Consider the following 20639-nt stretch of genomic DNA (forward strand, 5'->3'; position numbering starts at 1 on the left):
GGACCGGAGGGTGCTATCTGTAATATAAAACTTGCAACAGCTAGCGCAAGAAGTTTGGACTTTTCTCGACAGATGTCGCTATTAAAAACTTATGTTATGCCCTATGGTGTCCAGAAGAGCTATTAAAATTGTAGAGTAATTTTTTACGTTAATCTATTTTGTATGTTAATGTTTAGAACACTGAACTGACTATTCTTTGTTTTCCATGTGTTAATGTTTACAACACTACCATCTCTTCCCGCCAACTGAAGATGTGGGCCAATGAAACACTTTGTACATTTATTTTCCTAATAATCAGAAACTTTCTGGTATTTATTTGATTATCCAATAAGAATTCGGGGTGTGTCGGGGCTTAGCCCAGAGATTGCTGGAACTTTCCCCTCGGGTATAAATGCTGGCATGTTTTCGGACAAGGTTGCCTTTTCACAGCTTCAGCCTAGAGTGTGTGTTGATAAAGGAGGCGGCGGTGCTTCGTCCATCTTCGAGAGGTTTACCAGCCTAATGTAATGGCAGGTCAAGCTTAACTATGTGATAGACTTTTAAAGCCAGCTCGGGGGGAAGGTTACCCACCTTTAGTACTGTAAGTTACATTTTCTAAAGTATAAATTTCAAACTCTATTGCAAATTTTAAAATAGCCGAAAGAACTTAGCCGAAATCAGAGAATACAGAGTGAGGTACTCTTTCGTACTCCCTCTCAACTTGATCTTGAGGTGACCGTGATTCTGAAACCTTTAAAATCTATCTTGAAATTTCTCTAACATTTTCTCTATCTAGTCACTTCCGTAGTAACGTCGGGCCGTAAGCCCAATTACGGTTTATTCATTTAATGTAAGGTCTAAGGAGTGCGAGGTTTCGCCTCCTCACTGCTTAGGTTTTTCGGCCAATAACCTTAAACTTTTGTTTGACCCAAAGACCTCGTAGAAGGGGTACGTGTTACGCTGTTGAACTTAATTCTTTTCATGTAAAGGATATTAGACTGTTGAGCTTTTACGACAGTGAATACGTTTGGAATTTGTTAAATGTAGGTTGTACCTTTCATAGGCCTAGATGTGTGAAATTTTGGAAGGGGATTCCTAAGGTTAAATTTGTAGAGCAACGATGCTCTTCCGACTGATGTAAAAATTGGGAGATCCGTATCCTTGATTGTTTGTAAAAGGGAGCAGTTTTTCTGATGCACATTGTATAAATCAGGAGCTTCTGGCTCATGATGTAAATTGTTGTTCTCATTAATACTGATACTCAAGCTCTCGAGCTGGAATTGTACCTGATGTATTATTAATTACCTGGCAAAATATTAGGTTCGTTTAAAAACGAAAGCTTTAGAAAATAAATAAAACTGCCAATTTTAAAGTTTTAAATCAATCTTTCGATTTCCGCAGATTCAGCCATTCATGCCCGCACCTTCTTTGACCTGTGTGATCCACACAATTCTCGGAACAATAATGAAAGTTAAACCCCAGAACCGTGCTGTTTTTCAGAACGCAATCACATGGTGTTCGTCATGTAGTTGTACAAGTCTCAGGGACCTGTACTACACCGCGTAGTTCCTAACATAGTGGGTATTAATCTTAGGTACCCACATCATCCCTGGTATTCCTCACATTGTGGGTACTAATCTCTCGGAAGTAGTATAACGCAGGGATTCGGCCGCCACCACCACCACAGGCTCCCAGAGGCCACCTCCTCCACCACCACCACAGCCAGAGGCCTCCCAGAGGCCTCCTCCACCACCACCACAGCCAGAGGCCTCCCAGAGGTCTCCTCCATCACCCGCGGGAAATTTGAATTTGTAAACAAAGCCACGTGCTTTTTGACAGCTATCATCGACAACAACGCATCGCTAACCTCAGTACTGCCATCTTGACGGGCCTAAACCTCAGTAGTGACAACTTAACCTAACTAGCGCGAGGTAAACAAATCCACGTGTTTTTGACAGCCACGTGCTTTTTGACAGACAACAACGCATCGGTAACCTCAGTACTGCCATCTTGACAGGCCTAAACCTCAGTAGTACCAACTTAACCTAACTAGCGTGAGATAAACAAAGCCACGTGCTTTCTTGACAGCTGCCATCCGCCATCTTTACACTACAGAGCACCGTGCTGCCCTCTTTATCGCAGTAGCTGCACATTCGTCACCTGTCATCGGCAGTGCTGCCATCTTGGCGGGCCTAAACCCTAGTGCTACCAACCTAACTTCACTAGCGTGAGATAAACAAATCCACGTGCTTTTTTGACAGCTGTCATCCGCCATCTTTAAACCACAGAGCACTGTGCTGCCCTCTTTATCGCAGTAGCTGCAAATTCGTCACCTGTCATCCGCAGTGCTGCCATCTTAACGGGCCTAAACCTTAGTGCTACCAACTTAACCTCACTAGCGCGAGATTAGAATCGATAAACAAATCCACGTACTTTTTTGACAGCTGTCATCCTCCATCTTTAATCTATAGAGTACAGTGGCGCTCTCTTTAGCTACTTACCTTTGAAATGTGGTGGCGGATAATTTGAAAAATGCTTTCTGACAGCAGCCATCTTTGAGCACCGTGCTGCCCTCTTTAGCTAGATACCTTTGAAATGTGGTGGCAGGCAATTCCACATGACAGCAGCCATCTTTAATCAAGAGAGCACCGTGCTGCCCTCTATGTGGTGGCGGCAATTTGAAAAATTCTACATGCTCTTGTTTGGAAACAAACTCACGCGCTTTTTTGACAGCCGTCATCCGCCATCTTTAATCAACAGCGCACAGTGCTGCCCTCTTTAGCTAGATACCTTTGAAATGTGGTGGCGGCAAATTCCACGTGCTCTTGTTTGGAAACAAAGCCATGTGCTTTTTTGACAGCTGACATCCGCCATATTTAATCAACAGAGCACCGTGCTGCACTCTCTAGTTGAAATGTGGTGGCGGCAAATTCTACATTCTCTTGTTTGGAAACAAACCTATGCGCTTTATTTGACAGCTATCATCCGCCATCTTCAATCCAGAGAGCGCCGTGCTGCAGCTACCATCCGCCATCTTTAATCCAGAGAGCACCGTGCTGCACTCTCTAGTTGAAATGTGGTGGCGGCAAATTCTACATTCTCTTGTTTGGAAACAAACCTATACGCTTTTTTGACAGCTATCATCCACCATCTTTAATCCAGAGAGAACAGTGCTGCACTCTATGTGGTGGTGGCAAATTCTACGCGCTCTACAAACCCATGTGCTTTTCTGACGGCTGTCATCCGCCATCTTTAATCCAGACAGAACAGTGCTGCACTCTATGTGGTGGCGGCAAATTCCACGTGCTCTTGTTTGGAAACAAATTCTACATGCTCTTCAGCTGTCATCCACCATCTTTAATCCAGAGAGAACAGTGCTGCCCTCTTTAGCTACTTACCTTTGAGGCGGTTAATTTGAAAATTTCTATTTGACAAGCTGCCATCTTTAATGAAAAGAGCATCGTGCTGCTATCTTGTGGGTAATTTTTACGTCACAGCTGTCATCCACCTTCCTGCATTGCTAACCTTAGTGCTGCCCTCTTTAGCTACTTACCTTTGAAGAAAATCTATTTGACAAGCTGTCACCCGCCATCTTGCATCGCAAACCTCAGTGCTGCACTCTTTAGTTGAAATGTGATGGCGGATAATTTGAAAAAATCATTATGACAAGCAGCCATCTTTAATCCAGAGAGAACAGTGCTGCCATCTTAAGCTACTGCCATCTTACAATGCTTACCACGGTGCTGCACTCTTTAGTTGAAATGTGGTGGCGGTAAATTCGAACAAGTTTAATCACGCATCGGGAAAGCTAGAGTGAGCACGTGCTGCAGTGATGACGTCATCATGCATGTTTAGACTTGTCCGTTTTCTTAAGAGTAAGTTGGTGTAAAGGAATGTGGTGGCGGAAAATTCGAACAAGTTTAATCACGCATCGGGAAAGCTAGAGTGAGCACGTGCTGCAGTGATGACGTCATCACGCATGTTTAGACTTGTCCGTTTTTCGTAAGAGTAAGTCGGTGTAAAGCAATGCAATAAGTACAACATTTTTGAATGCGATCAAATATCTATTTACAAATGTACTACAACAGTGTTCGTTTTTGCTGCTGACAAGGTTGGTGTGCTTCTTAACAACGTATGCTTCTGAAATGCCTCCTGCAACATTCAAATTAAACAAAACATTTATAAATATATTATACTAAGTATGTTATGCTTTACAGAGAAGATCATATACTTCTTACCTTGTTGTTATTCCTTTTCGGAATCATCATCATCATCATGAGGTACTAGAAAAAGTTCATTCATACACTGTGTACAGTGTTCAATCCTCGGATTTGGTCCATCCCAATCATCATCACCATTTTCTTCTCGATGTTTGTAATGTCGTTAACAAGTTCTGCATAAAGCTACTTCGATCGACATCTTACTGTGTAGAGGAAGGATGTCCCAAAAATTATGTACGTAAGAGGCAGCGTAGGTATATAAAAATCCTGGTGGTAAGTATTGAATAAGATGTTTCGGCATCGACGATCTATGTTTATAGAACATCTTAATAGCCTCACTCACTCGTGTAAGATAAATAAGATGTTGCGTATGAGCATGCAAACAGCATGCACATTTACAGTTTTGTTCCATAGCGTACGATGTCGAAGCACACACTAATGAAAATGATAAAGATCTATTCTTATTTATAGTCTCGTAACAATATTCATTAGCGGATGGTAAGTAACATCACTCATATGAATAATAAGACAATAGGCTGCTGTGTTAGCAGGAATGTTTTCAGATGTTTCAAATTCTAAACGAATATCAACTGGAGATTCTTTTATAGATTCTTCATGATAAGAGCAGTCTATAACTACAATCGGTGCTTTATTTTTAAATTCTTGAGGTGTAAATAGCGGACGATCTTCTTTCTGATAATACGATGATTGAAATTTACAAAACATGTCATAGAGCATCCCAAACTTATTTTTCTCAAAGTTAATGTCTATGTTTTCGTAGGGATACGTAATTCCGTTGAGATATAGTCTAACGTGTCTTAATTTACAGTGATCAAACAGTGAGCTATCTTTTTCGTGATTGAATTTACGATTAGTTTGAAATCCAAAAATAATGTACAAGGGCTTCTCAGTAAAACGTGATGTTTTAACAGCCCAGCTATGCTTGTTTTAGGTGGTAGCACAGGATATTCATGCAGCTCCCAACTTCTAAAACGTATAGGTAATGGTGTATCATTTTCTACAATCTTGAGCAATCGAAGTTTTTCACGATCAGATAAGGTTACATTTGGAATCCGCCACAGTATGCGATGCAGTGTTATTTTCGATTCTACTGGTGTTTCTACTGCTTTAAGAGAATTGTAATCACTTCGATCACGGATTAGAATTAACTCTTGTTTTGCGTTGATTATAATACGTGTAAAGTCTTCTGCGAATCCAAAAATATGTTTCAGTGATAACATACCCGTAAAAGTTCCATCCTCATTAAGCATCCAGTTGTTAGTAGCTTTTGGACACCATCCAGCCATCCGCAAAAGATTACTTTCTTCATCACAGAAAGAAGGGTAGAGTTTCATTGCACTTGTAATACCAACATTCTTAGTTCGATCTATTTCAACATTATTTACTGCATATCGCGCTTCAGAAAAGAGAAAAGCTAGAGCATAGTTGTTTAGTTGTGAAGTGATTGGTCCACTTCCATCAGACTTTTCTAGTCGTCCTTCAATATAGAGGTAGCTTTCGTGTGGTAAGGTGTACACATCTTGCTGATTAATAATAAAATGAATTTCATCATTGTTATTTAATCCAAACGTAAAAGGTTGATAGGAATGAAGCTCACTTCGTACTACACCTTCACGGCTTTCTACTGTATTCGTAATGTCTAGCATTTCTTCCATTCTGTTGTAGTAGTGTATATCCTAAATCTTGGAGTATCTGCTTATGGGTATCTGTTAACTCAATGAGTCTCTGCACACATGTAGTATGTCTTCGGAATGTACACCGTGTTTTATAGATAGTTTTCATACTGGTTTATGATGTAGTTTGTAAGCTACGTACGCGTGCTGATCTAATTGAATAAGCTGATTATGTTTATTTACAAGTCTAAGAGTAATGTTGCTAATGTGTTTTACAGACACAGGATGATAAAGAACTACTGCTGGTTTCTCACAAATAGTATATCCACGTTCCTCTGTAACAATAAAGTCGTGCAGGACGTGCGAAGGTTGTAAATTACTATTCAAGTCTGTAATAATATTACAAGTAATGTTCACATTATAATCATCGAAGAGTTTTATAGGTTGATCAGACTCGTAACGTACGTTCGGTAGGAGCTCCCTCGATGAAAATCCAAGCAGTGGTCCAATCGAATCAGGTTGTGATTTGAAGTCAATCTTAAATGATGATTCAATAACACATTTATGTGTAATGTTGCTTATAGTGATTGAGAACTTGTAATTATGATTACTAAAACTATCTTCCCGAAACTGATCAATTAACGTACTTTCAATATAGTCGTGAATATCGTCTACTGTATAACTGCCTGAGGGTAGTGTTAGCACATACTCATCGTAATAGAACTTGTTTAAACCATCACGCACATTATATATTTTATTGTAGCTTTCAAACGGTACTAGTCCAAGACTATGCGGCTGATAGCCAAGTTCGATTGGTGGATTAAAATAGACGGTTGTTTCAGGTCCTTCTCCACGTACAGCAAACGTTCTTTCACTGTTCGTCATCACGTAGACACTAATGCACTTTCTCTACAGTCTGGGTTTGATATAAGAACATAAGACATAATCGTCCTCACATGCGTGTATTAAAGTTTTGCACACGGTTTTTATTGTAAACAATGTCTGCACTGCTTCCGAAATAACGTATGAGCTCAAAAGGAGGAGGCAAGTCTCCATAGCTATCAAAATACCATAGTTTAGATTTACGTTTTACATAAGCAACGTAATGAGTTCCAGGTCCACAACTGTCGTCCAAGTTAATTACGGCACTTTCACGTTCACGTGGGCGCGCTGGTAGTTGATCACGCATATACACTCCTCGAAAATAATGAATTCCTAGTTGTTTGGCAAACGTAAAAACTTCATCATGCGTTAGAGCTCGATACGGCAGTGCATTCAGTAGACGTTTTTTGGAGAAATGTAGATACCAAGCCCTTTCTTGTATGGCGCTAGCTTCATGTTCATACCTTTGCCTCGTAACGCAATTGCCTCCATCGTCTTGTTATGACGTTCACTCTCTTTCAACTGTTGTTTCACTTCTTCTACAGCTTTGACAGTTCTCGCTACAGCACTAGCACCACCTAGCAATGACCCTAAAGCTGCTAAGCCAGCAAACAGCGCAGGAAGAAATCCTCCTCGTTTTGGTACAGGAATAATTCGTGCACGTTTACTAAATATTGCTCTGCACTTTGGAGAAATTCTCGCTCTTGCTGCGCGTAACGCCTTAGTAATAGCTACACGAGGATTGTATTCCCCTCGAATAGCTTTTTGCGCAGCCTTTATAACATCTTTCCATCCAACAGTTTTTAATTTCTTCTTCTTCTTCATGTCGTTTGGATATCGTTGTTTCACCATGCTGGACACGACTTTACTAGTCAAGAGCAAATCATAAACTAACCGTTACCTCTTGTTTCGTTTAATATATATATATTACTATTACGTATTTTATGATTCAGTTATCATGAAGATTATAAAGCAGCAAGACACGCTACCTGTTACCGACATTGTACCACATCTCTTACCTAGTTCTAGTACAACTACAGGAAAACGTCATGGAACGTTGTTTCCTTTTAATGTTCGATGTATTATATCAGGCCCGTCGGGATGCGGGTAAACAAATCTTTTACTCACACTTATTACTTCTGTAAATGGTGTACGCTTCGAGAATATTTACGTTTTCGCAAAGTCACTCTATCAGCCGATATATACTATTCTACAAACTGTAATGCACGATCTAGTTAAAGATGGAATAAGATATTTTAAATTTAATTCGCATGAGCAAGTACCATCACCAGACGATGTGCTTCCTAATTCTCTTATGATCTTTGATGATGTCGCAACAGAACAGCAAAACGTTATTCGTGCATTCTTTAGTATGGGTCGGCATAAATTTGTTGATTGCATCTATTTGAGCCAAACCTATTCTCGTGTGCCTAAGCAGTTGATACGCGACAACGCAAATGTTATTGTGCTCTTTCGGCAAGATGAGCGCAACATGCGACATGTGTATAACGATCATGTTAACAGTGATATGACATTCGATGACTTTAAACGTATGTGTGCTAAATGTTGGTCATTACACCGTTACAGCTTTTTAGTTATTGATAAAGAAAGTGATGTACAGCATGGACGATATCGCATGGGTTTCGATCATTTTATATACATTAACACAGAATTACAGTAACTACTTGATTAAAAACCATCATCATGTTAACATCTAGCAAGGAGATCACAAAACATATCATCCAAGCTCGAAACAATATTCGACGGAAATTTAAGGAGCTTAAACGTATTCAAGCAGACACGGATTTATTTTTAAAAACACAACTAAGTACACCACTCAAAGAAATTTTTAATTCTACTTCATTACCGCAGTCTACTTCTAGTTTTGCTTCTTTGCAAACATCATATCATAAAGAGAAGCATGAACAAGATAAGGAAGAGAAGAAGCAGGATGTAGATCAAGAAGAGGAAGAGGAAGATAAGGAAGAAGAAGAAGAAGAACTTAATGATACATCACCATCTAAGCGTGCTGAGTTTTTAACTACAGATATTATTGCTGAAACACCTACTACATCGACGCAAAATCTACCATTTTTGTCTGAGGTTATGATTACACCAGAGTATCGCAATCAGTTTAGAACTTTTATTCAAGATACCTATGGATCTCTCTTTGCACCTTATATATAGAAAAACTTTTTACAGGACAAACTGACACTACCTACGGTATTCGCTACGAAGATGACTGTTTCCGGGTAGGAAATTCAAATGTTAAGATTAATAACAACAAACACATTGTAAAAGGTGTTACCTATAAACCTACGAAAAGACTCTTAGAACTTCTTTTCTCACGAATACCTGACAAGGATATAATTTTACAAGATGATCTTAAAAAATATAAAGCAATACTTTTTGCTATTGATGCACACGACGTAATTACAAGAGAACAGAAGCTGTAAATGCGAATAAGAGTTACATGTATCGTGAGTTTATTTCTAAGCTGTTTCCAACTGCACGTAGTCTTGATGTTATCTACAAGCCTTTGTTGCCGTATGTGGATGTAAGATACTGGAATGACCCAAACTTACTCGTTGAACGATTACAACTTTTAAGAGCATCGCAAGAGGCTGGTCACACTGGTCACGGATCAGAAATTCTAGAAATAGAAAGAGAACTACGTTATGCCGGTATTATATTTTAGTGGCTCGTCAAGAGAAGATCTCACCTGTAAAGGTAAACATCGCACATGAGTTACATAAACCAGCACATCGCACCTACTGTCGCAGACGCGTTATTACACGAGGAAAAGATGAACTCTGGCAAGCAGACTTAGTAGAAATGATTCCATATGCCTCTAGTAATAAGGGGTATAAGTATCTACTTACTGTTATCGATGTGTACTCGAAGTTTGCTTTTGCACAACCCGTCCGTTCTAAAACAGCAGCTCAAGTTAAAGAAGCATTTAAACATATTGTTGAAGAATCGAAACGCTGCCCAAGGCTCCTTCAAACTGATCAAGGTAAAGAGTTTTACAACAAGGATTTTTCTTCTTACCTCAAGTTAATTGGCATTCAACACTACTCTACGTTCAGCGATCTCAAATCAAGTGTTGTAGAACGCTTTAATCGTACACTCAAAACAATGATGTGGCGAGAATTTACAGCGCAAGGTTCATATCGTTGGATTGATCTGCTACCTAGACTTTTATCTACCTACAACGATACACCTCATCGCACTATCGGAACAAAGCTACGTCTTGTTACAAAGAATACACCTCGTATAAATGCTATTCATCTTGTAATTAAAACAGCTGATCCACGTCGCCATCACTTTAAAGAAGGTGATTTTGTTCGCATCAGCAAACACAAGTCTATCTTTGCAAAAGGATACACACCTAACTGGAGCACTGACATTTTTCAAATCAGAAGTGTTAAGCTTACTAATCCAGTTACGTATTTACTTCGCGATCTCAGAGGACAGCCTATTGAAGGAGGATTCTACATGGAAGAACTGCAGAAAACAAAATATCTTGATCACTATTTAGTTGAACGTGTTATTCGACGTCGTGGCAATAAACTGTATGTTAAATGGCTTGGTTTTAATAACAGCTTTAATTCATGGATTAATAAAGAGGATGTACTTTAAATCTTATGTGTGTTTTCTTTTAATCCTCTACGTTTCCTTTCTTCTAAGTCACTAGGACAAGCTGTAGGGTTAAACAACACCTGTTATATGTTTTGACAATTCACATTTATTTTAGAATATATATATACATTTTTATCCTTTGTTTATTTTACGGTCTTTGTCACTCAGTTTTCGTTTTATTACACCAACAACAAGTGCTGCTATATTCTTCTGAGCAGCTAAAGCACTAGGTCAGGAATGGCGAACCTATGCCACGCGTGTCACTGGGTGACACGTGAACACGATTTCAGTGGCACGCCACATGAATATAAGAATGTTTTTATATACATCCTGTAATACAGACAATACATATTTTATAGTGTTTCAAGTGTAAGAAATAAATATCGAAAAACTAAATACTAGTCCATTCCGACGTACAATATGGCAACACTGCTACGCCAGAAAGTCAAGTGAAATAGTGTCGTTTTCTGGTAGTTTTGTATACGGACATCGCAAACATGTTTTCAGTGCCGAAAAGAACAGAAACGTAACAAAGGTGGTGACCGTATATTTCAAGAACTGTGGACAAGGGAATTCGGACAAACAGAAAGATGTGTTGCTTGTGTTCGAAAACAACATATCCCCCACATTTAATGTAAAGCCCAATTTTGGAGACTAATCGTTCAAATGTTTGTTCCATTTCAAATGAAGTAAGAAGAGAGCTCGTTTCACAAAATATCGAACATTACACATAAAAAAAACTATTTTGTATCTGTAATGGATTTAGTATTATTCCTCGCTATGTACGATCAGTTCAGCATTTTATTCATGCGTCTCTTACTGTCTGCGTCACGGTGAATTCAAATCTCCAGATTCCTTGAACCTTCTCTGATTTGGTAATGGTGAGCCATCTGGCGTTCGAGTTTGAACCAGTCGTAGGAGGTGACCAAGCGGTGCTGCTATCTAGCCGGGAAGTAGTTAACCCTGCTAGGCCAGTGATCGTGGCTTGTCAATAATGAAATCGATTGCAGTTTTTTTTAATTCTTGTTGGTGAATTGGAAGAAGACGCCTTAAAAAATTACACTTCTGGTTCTGGTTTGAGGATAAATTATCTGTGAAGAGAAGGAAAATGATTGTGGGATTTGATCCTGGATAAACATTTCTCCATCAGGGCGTAAGGGCCTGAAGAACTGGTTTGTTATTTTAAAGAGATTTCATTTCTTCTTGCGTCTGACCTTGTAAGTAGCTTCAAGCATATCTATTATGGTTAACCTACCCCATCGAAGGCTGCTAATTATTGTGTTAAGAGACATGGACACTACTAAACACTACGATATGTGTGATTTTCTACAGCTGATCTTTCGGACTTTCGAGCTTAAAATTTTTAAGAGTTAAAAAAAAAACTGGATTTCATTATATCTATGTAATACTTTAATGTAATACTCATACCTTTGGTATTTGAATTCGAGTGTATGAAAGATATTATTGTTTGCTTTAATGCTGTTTTGGAAGTTTCCATGTTAGTAAAAGTATATTTACGTTGCGGAGCTCCCAACTAACTACTATATACGAAGTGTTTGCTTAAGCTTATGGTGGTTAACTTCATTTCCTCCTTTAAATCGTAATAATTATGTTATTATTTAAATATATTTAAGCTCTTCGGAGCAAGTAAGAGGAAAAGAATAAGTTTTAGGATGAAAGCTTTTCTGATGAATGCAAACGAAAGGGGGCGTTGCTCCTTTGTGTCTGACACATGAGTGTCGGGTAATTATTATGTCTTGACTGTCATCTGATTTTTGGGAAGGATTGTTTGCCCGTGTTGCTTACCTTTCTTCAGTCTTGTGTGACTGATTTTATTGAAGTTACTGTTCCTTGTGGGGTATCTAATTATTGTGCTACTTGTGGATTAATTGCATGTCATTGCATTATATCTGACTCATTTCTGAAGTAATGGGTGTTGTGGGTTATGACTGTTTCTCATACCATTTGTGGTAACCGAGATAATCGATTGGAGAAGTTTTCAGCCTACATATTGAAATATTTGATTCAAGTTTTCTTATTTGAGTTGACCTCCCATTACTTAAGGGATCTGAATTTTAATTACAGATTTGAAGTTGGTACTTACCTTAAATGATTTGGGTTGACTTAGCATTTTAGGTTGAACTGAACTACATTGATTTATTGTTCTGGAAGATTTTCAGCCCTCATTCTTAAAACTTGACTTTAATATTATAATTCTGAATTGAGTTTCCTTCATTAATTGCTCGAAATTTAAATTATTTTAAGAAGGTCAGATGTTCCTTACGATTTTGGCTTATTAAAGTTTTTCTTTAAATTGATCAAGGAATTATTATTTCAGCCAATTAGTTAAGCTTATTTTAAGTTGATTCGCTTGGCTTCTTGTGTCCAGTGCTTCCTCAATCAGCGACGGCCTTTTGTTGGGATAATTTGTAAGCATTTCCTTTAATTTTGCTTATTTATCCCTGGTCGTGCTAACACTCTTGACTTTAACCTTATGTTGTGAGAGTGTGTTTGGTATCAGATTGCGTGGTTTTCTGTACAGCTACGTTCTGATATCTTGTGAAAGCATATTTTTCTTTCTTGTTTCTTGTGACTGTTGGCTATTTCGTTAGATCATCGATATCACCTTGGCTGAAATAATAAGTCAATTAAGTCTAGGAAATTAAACTTGTGAAGGGAAAGACAGGCTTGTGTCGAGTGCTAACCTTGGCGTTTTCTGTTTCATATCAATATGAGTGCACGTGCTGTGTTGTTGCCAAGAATGCTGAGGAAGGGTGAGCTGTTGTACGAGCTCGATATTCGGGATTTGGTGTCCACTGGTTCTATGGAAGGCGATGTTACCTTGCTTCTGGCCTCCCTTGATTCCCCTGTAGATCCAGGTAACATGAGCATCGACTTGGGTAAGTCAGTGCATGCAATGTCCAGTTCTATTAACGAATTATTAGTGTTTATAAAACAGTTAAAAGAGTGTAGTCCATCAGATTACCAATTGAGAAGATTAAAAGCTCGTACCAATCACTTTATTAACAGGGTGCAAGATTTGATTTCTCTTGGACCTGAAGGTGAATTGATGTCTCAATGCACTTCGTTGTTGACTTCAGTAATTAATGTTTCGGTTGAACTCGATTTTATGATTAACATGAAGAAGGTTGGTCAGTTATCATTAAGTGATGAGATTGAAACTAATGAAGGTAACAACCTTGGTGCCACTAATGAGTTAATTACTCCTCTGACCGTCAATAATCCATCCTCATCTCATTGCTGCGGACTTAGTCCTGCGGTTGAGAATTTGTTGATTAGGTCATGTTCGGCTCCCAATTCTATTAAGGATCTTTTCAAAAATGTAATGACCTTTTCTGTAGATTCCATTGACGAAACCATCAGATTCCTGCGGTTTCTAGTAGAATTATCTGAGTCGGCTAATGTGTATTGCATGGATGCTCTGGGAATTTTTAGAGTATTATTTCCCAACTGTCAAGGTGTACTTAAAAGAGAAATTTCTAAGGCTATTAGCAGTAATTTAAGTGTAAATGAATTTCACGAGTTAATCTTGGCAAGATTTATTCCGTCCCTTGCGTTACAAAGTCTGGTTCCAAAACATTGTTATAGAACGCAGTTCTTGCATGAAAATCTATTGGCCTATGTCTTGGATTTGAAATTTTATTGCGAGGTTTTTAAAATCATGGTACCGGAAGAAGAGATGGTAGCTTGTGTAATCAAAGGCATTACTCCTCAACATCGGTCCTTGTTATCTTTGACTAAGTGCCCATGTAATTTTGGAGAACTTGAGGAAGCCTGTACATATGCCGAGGATGTAAAACATGGAGATGAGTCCCGGCACATTAGGTATCCCCCTCCCTGTGTTTGATTGCGCTCTAACAATGTTTCCACTCATATTGTTCTTTCTTCTGCTTCCAAGAAATGGCATGCTTATGGCCTTCTATTTTACTAACCACTGTTATTTTCATGTCGGTAACTGTACCTTGATTGTTGATATTTGATGATCGGGTGTGCACATCATGGTTTCTTGAAAATTTATTTAATCAGTGATGTGGTTTTATGCTTTGGTGTGTTCTTGTTTTGAAATTAATTAACCTTATCTGACTTATTATTGTTATTTCTTAAATTTGGTTTTTTATACCCACTTCTAATGTGTAGTGAGCTTGATGTGTGCCGTTATATGCACCCACTCTTGTGTGATTAGGTCTGGGTTATGTCACAATCAATTAGTGATATGTTTTCGCCCTCGTGTGGAATTGGATATGAATGCCATCTACCTTGTATGACTCTATCGTTACTGACCTGGTTAATGATTTGGTTTTCTCTATATGTCAACTGTTTATTGGGCAGTTACCATCATGGTTGAGTCATGTGGATCAGTATCTGATTGGGATGACTTGTTGGTCTCGTACCTAAACCGTAGTGTTTTTACTGGTTTTCCCTGTCTTAATTATTGCTTGCATGTGTTCTGCTATTCTGATGTGTCGAAGCCCTCTTACTTTGGTTGTGAGGTATTCATCAGGTGTCTGGGACACTTCAAGTTTCTCTAATCGTGATCTCCTTGGTTGAGTATTGATTAATCTACCTGGCCTTTCTTAATTTCTGTTTGTTTTCATCCTGGGGTAAACCTTATTTGGTGATTGATGTTTCTCATGCCTGACTGTCCCTTGCATTGTTGTTATTGTGCACCCTCGTGGTAATTATGTATCTGATTCATGTGATCTGGTTCCTTCCTTCCTCTCTTCATTCATTGCCTGTTGATCCCACGTCCTCTTGTGTTTAACCTTTTCTGTAAAGCCCATTTTATGTTTACCTGCCACTCAATGGCATTTTCTCTCAGTGGTTATTATTATGTCTCTTGACATGGTTGTTGTCATCTTGCCGTGTTATTGGATTTGATACTTAGGTATGGGACTAAATAACGAATCCTCTAGCCGGTACTGGAATCCTACTAATGATGGTTTATGGGGGCCATTTGCGGTGTAACTGTTTTCTTCAAGGACTCTTGGGCATTTCCATCGACTCGACTTCTATTCCGCTACTTATATTTTATTTACCTCGTCCCCTGGGGAATATTGGGGGAGGTACCTGTTTTGCTGTGGAGCGACAGTGTGATCTTGACATCACCTATTTATAGACCGGGTAACGCCGAGGTTCTGCAAAGGACAACTGTGGTATATGTAGTATGGGTCCTTGCTCGTTATTTCCCTGTTGGTTCTTCTAATCGAAGGATTTAATTTGCCTTTTTAAAATTGGTTGGATGTTCCATGGTGGGATGAATTGAATGTGTGATTCTGTGAAGTAGGCTGGTTACCTGATTCCAGATTGTGTTCCCTCCTGAGTTTCTCATATCCCTAATTCTATCCTGTTTGATCTCATGTTTCATACCTTGGCATTTATTGTTGATCTGTTGTGATGACAAACTTATTGAGCTCTCTTCATCTAATAGTACTAGTGGTCTCCAACTCATCGTGCCTATTTATGCCTCGCTATGAATGGTTTTCAATTTCTATCTTGGATTTTACTTGTTTGATATCTAGTTCTAGGTTACTTGAAACATAATCATTAATTATGGATTAATTGCTTGTCCTTCTTCTTATTCAACTAGGTGATGTAGTTGTGGAGGAAAGTTGAACCTGTGTTAGTTGAAAAATTATTTTATGTTCTGGTCTGTCAATTATGTTCTAGTGTTTTGAAATTGTGGTATAGTCTACTGATTAGGTGTTTATGCCATCTTGAACAGGGGAAGTATAAGGAAAGTGATTTCATCCTGTTGAAGTATTGTATATCCGTGTGGACTTCTCGTTGTAAGGTGATCTGGTACCCTGCCTATTCATCGCTGTTATCATCATTTCCTAAGGTGTTTCGGGGGAAATTGCGACTTGTTTATATGTATATTGTTTAATTAGAGTTGTAGATTCATGTAATGTACTTGAGTTTTACTTCTTCCGTCCGTTATGGTGAAGTGATGTTGAGATAGTTAAAGGATTCATGACCTAAGGAGTGTACCTCCTTTTGACCTGTAGGGTATGGTTTCTGATCCTTATTTTGGATGTGAGTTTTGGTATTATGGGTTTGATTTTGGGAATTATGTTGGGGAGGCATTATGGTTTCGTTGAGAGGTGACTGTGTTCCTCTGAAGTCATGATGGTGGTTATTGCGGTTGTTGTGATGATATTGGGTGGGCACTCTGTGATTTGTGAGATTCTGTCGAGGATATGTATGTCCTTTACCTTCGTGGATGACACATCGGCACTGGTGGTCATTTGAGTGGTGATGTATTGATGTTATTTGAGTTACTTATTATGTGGGTTCTTGTAGTATGGACACCTTGAGGAGGTTGTACATTGCCTTTTTATTTTTTTTTCTTGGTGTCAAGGTGGATTTGGTGAAAACTCATTTTATGTATCTACAACTCATTTTGGAAAAATTCTTAACTATGTGTTTATTTTCAGGTCTGTCGCCTGACTTGTGGTTCAATTTCTTATATTCCCTGCCATATCTTGTTCATCTGAGGTCATATTACTTATGCTTGTGGATTTAGACGTTCATTTCAATTAACCTACCTGACTAAGGCATTTAATTATGGGAGTTACATCTGAATGATGTCGTTGGTATTGTGATTTATCGTTCTGTCATGAAGAAGAATGAGTATGGGATTATTCGGTTCGTGCAGTCGGTACTGCAATCATCGATCCTCTACCTGCATATGGGGGCTTGTAGAAGGAGTATGTGATTTCAGAATAGTGTTGTCTCCCGTGTTTCTCCTGGTCATTTTCTGTTCCGGTGTAGGTGTTGATATTGTGTGTTGATTGCCTGGTAATTGCTGATAGTTCGGTTGTTGATGACCCACCTTACGCGTACCCTACATCTGAATTATACATATGTCTCCAACTGTAATTAACCTTTTACCATTGCTCTAAACATTCATATCTTCTACTCTTGCTTAGCTTCCTATTCTAAACGAGTTATTCGGTATCCTTCTATTTATTATTGTTTCTTGTTTTCATCTTCTGCTTGGAACGAGTATATGTGTAGTAAGCCTATGGAAGTTGAAGCTGTGAGAATGGAATATTAATTTAAGCCAAGAAATGATTTGAAAATTAAAAAAAAAAGGTTATCATCTATTGATTGGGGGGTTCTGATTTCACAGATATGTCTGTTAAAATTTTGCCTTATTGATATATTGATTGATTTGCTACACTTAAACTTGATGTTATAATTATCGTGAATGATCTGATGTTCAGGTTTCGGCTCTTGCTGTGGTATTCTGATCGGATTGGAGGAAAATAATGATAAAGTAATTAGTGTGATAAGTTACTTAAAGAATTATCTAATGTTTGTTGCACTGACTTACTTCTTGTGGAGGCTTATGTTTTCCTATTTATTTTGGTCCTTTTCTTCTTGTTATTCTTCTTCTTCTTGTGTTTTCCTTTTGGGGTATTTATGTGGTAATATGGTTATCACTCATGAAGTCTTGTTATTCCCTATAATTGAAGCCCTGAATTATGTTCGAATGAGAATTATGCTATGTTTTAAACATTGTAAGACCTGCTTTCTGGTGTAGGTTATGTGTCTGAAAATTTATTGTGATTAAGCAAACTCCGATTACCTTAGTTACCTTAGTATTATCTGAACATTTCAAGGAAAATTGGCGCGCTAATGATATTGCGCGTGAAAACATGGACTTAATTGAACACTAAACAACTGCGAGTGGTCTGTATCACTGTTATATATCACCCAAGTATACCTCTGTTCACATTGAGACGTGTTTATGTTAAATTATTGAAGATGGAACCTTTCTTACACATATTCTCGAGACAACAGATGGTTCTCAACTATGCCCGCTTGATATACGCCACCCCATGTTGATGCTTTCGGGGGGGAGGCTGTAATGGATTTAGTATTATTCCTCGCTATGTACGATCAGTTCAGCATTTTATTCATGCGTCTCTTACTGTCTGCGTCACGGTGAATTCAAATCTCCAGATTCCTTGAACCTTCTCTGATTTGGTAATGGTGAGCCATCTGGCGTTCGAGTTTGAACCAGTCGTAGGAGGTGACCAAGCGATGCTGCTATCTAGCCGGGAAGTAGTTAACCCTGCTAAGCCAGTGATCGTGGCTTGTCAATAATGAAATCGATTGCAGTTTTTTTTTTAATTCTTGTTGGTGAATTGGAAGAAGACGCCTTAAAAAATTACGCTTCTGGTTCTGGTTTGAGGATAAATTATCTGTGAAGAGAAGGAAAATGATTGTGGGATCTGATCCTGGATAAACATTTCTCCATCAGGGCGTAAGGGCCTGAAGAACTGGTTTGTTATTTTAAAGAGATTTCATTTCTTCTTGCGTCTGACCTTGTAAGTAGCTTCAAGCATATCTATTATGGTTAACCTACCCCATCGAAGGCTGCTAATTATTGTGTTAAGAGACATGGACACTACTAAACACTACGATATGTGTGATTTTCTACAGCTGATCTTTCGGACTTTCGAGCTTAAAATTTTTAAGAGTTAAAAAAAAACTGGATTTCATCATATCTATGTAATACTTTAATGTAATACTCATACCTTTGGTATTTGAATTCGAGTGTATGAAAGATATTATTGTTTGCTTTAATGCTGTTTTGGAAGTTTCCATGTTAGTAAAAGTATATTTACGTTGCGGAGCTCCCAACTAACTACTATATACGAAGTGTTTGCTTAAGCTTATGGTGGTTAACTTCATTTCCTCCTTTAAATCGTAATAATTATGTTATTATTTAAATATATTTAAGCTCTTCGGAGCAAGTAAGAGGAAAAGAATAAGTTTTAGGATGAAAGCTTTTCTGATGAATGCAAACGAAAGGGGGCGTTGCTCCTTTGTGTCTGACACATGAGTGTCGGGTAATTATTATGTCTTGACTGTCATCTGATTTTTGGGAAGGATTGTTTGCCCGTGTTGCTTACCTTTCTTCAGTCTTGTGTGACTGATTTTATTGAAGTTACTGTTCCTTGTGGGGTATCTAATTATTGTGCTACTTGTGGATTTATTGCATGTCATTGCATTATATCTGACTCATTTCTGAAGTAATGGGTGTTGTGGGTTATGACTGTTTCTCATACCATTTGTGGTAACCGAGATAATCGATTGGAGAAGTTTTCAGCCTACATATTGAAATATTTGATTCAAGTTTTCTTATTTGAGTTGACCTCCCATTACTTAAGGGATCTGAATTTAAATTACAGATTTGAAGTTGGTACTTACCTTAAATGATTTGGGTTGACTTAGCATTTTAGGTTGAACTGAACTACATTGATTTATTGCTCTGGAAGATTTTCAGCCCTCATTCTTAAAACTTGATTTTAATATTATAATTCTGAATTGAGTTTCTTTCATTAATTGCTCGAAATTTAAATTATTTTAAGAAGGTCAGATGTTCCTTACGATTTTGGCTTATTAAAGTTTTTCTTTAAATTGATCAAGGAATTATTATTTCAGCCAATTAGTTTAGCTTATTTTAAGTTGATTCGCTTGGCTTCTTGTGTCCAGTGCTTCCTCAATCAGCGACGGCCTTTTGTTGGGATAATTTGTAAGTATTTCCTTTAATTTTGCTTATTTATCCCTGGTCGTGCTAACACTCTTGACTTTAACCTTATGTTGTGAGAGTATCATCTTTCCGGCCAAGAAATAAAATCAGTGAGGCTGTTCCCATCTGTCTCACTGCATAGTACAGCATGCGTGGGAAAACTATTTCTAACGGTGAGCTCTTGAAGGAAACTTTTCTTATTGACGTCCGCCACATTATTCGAAAACTTCCCTAACAACTAATAATTAACAGTATTAAAGGAATGCCAGCCAGCTCAACTGCTATCAAGGATATAATAATAAAAATAAGCGGAGAAGTTTCGGAGCAATTGAAAGCTAATTTGGATAACTCCCACATGCATGCAGTATGTTTTGATGAAAGCATGAATATGATCTTACAGGCAAGGATAGGTGTTTTTTTCTGATTTCCTTGCTGAAATGTGATGAAGTAGAAATTAGTTGGGAGGGGTTGTTGTAGGTTGTAGGTTTTCCTTAAAAGAAAATAAGAAGTGGCACGGTCAACAGTTGAGAATAATAAACCAAACTCAAAATGGCACACTAGTTGGAAAAGGTTCGCCATCCCTGCACTATGTAATAACACACACACACACAGCATAACTGCACGAAGCAGATTTTAACAGCTACACGACATACTCTATGCAGGCAGCATGTAACTACGTGTCAGGCGAACGTGTTCTAGGGCCGCAGGGGAGATGAA

Source organism: Anabrus simplex, chromosome X (assembly GCF_040414725.1).
Source record: "Anabrus simplex isolate iqAnaSimp1 chromosome X, ASM4041472v1, whole genome shotgun sequence".
In the NCBI taxonomy this organism is placed as follows: domain Eukaryota; kingdom Metazoa; phylum Arthropoda; class Insecta; order Orthoptera; family Tettigoniidae; genus Anabrus; species Anabrus simplex.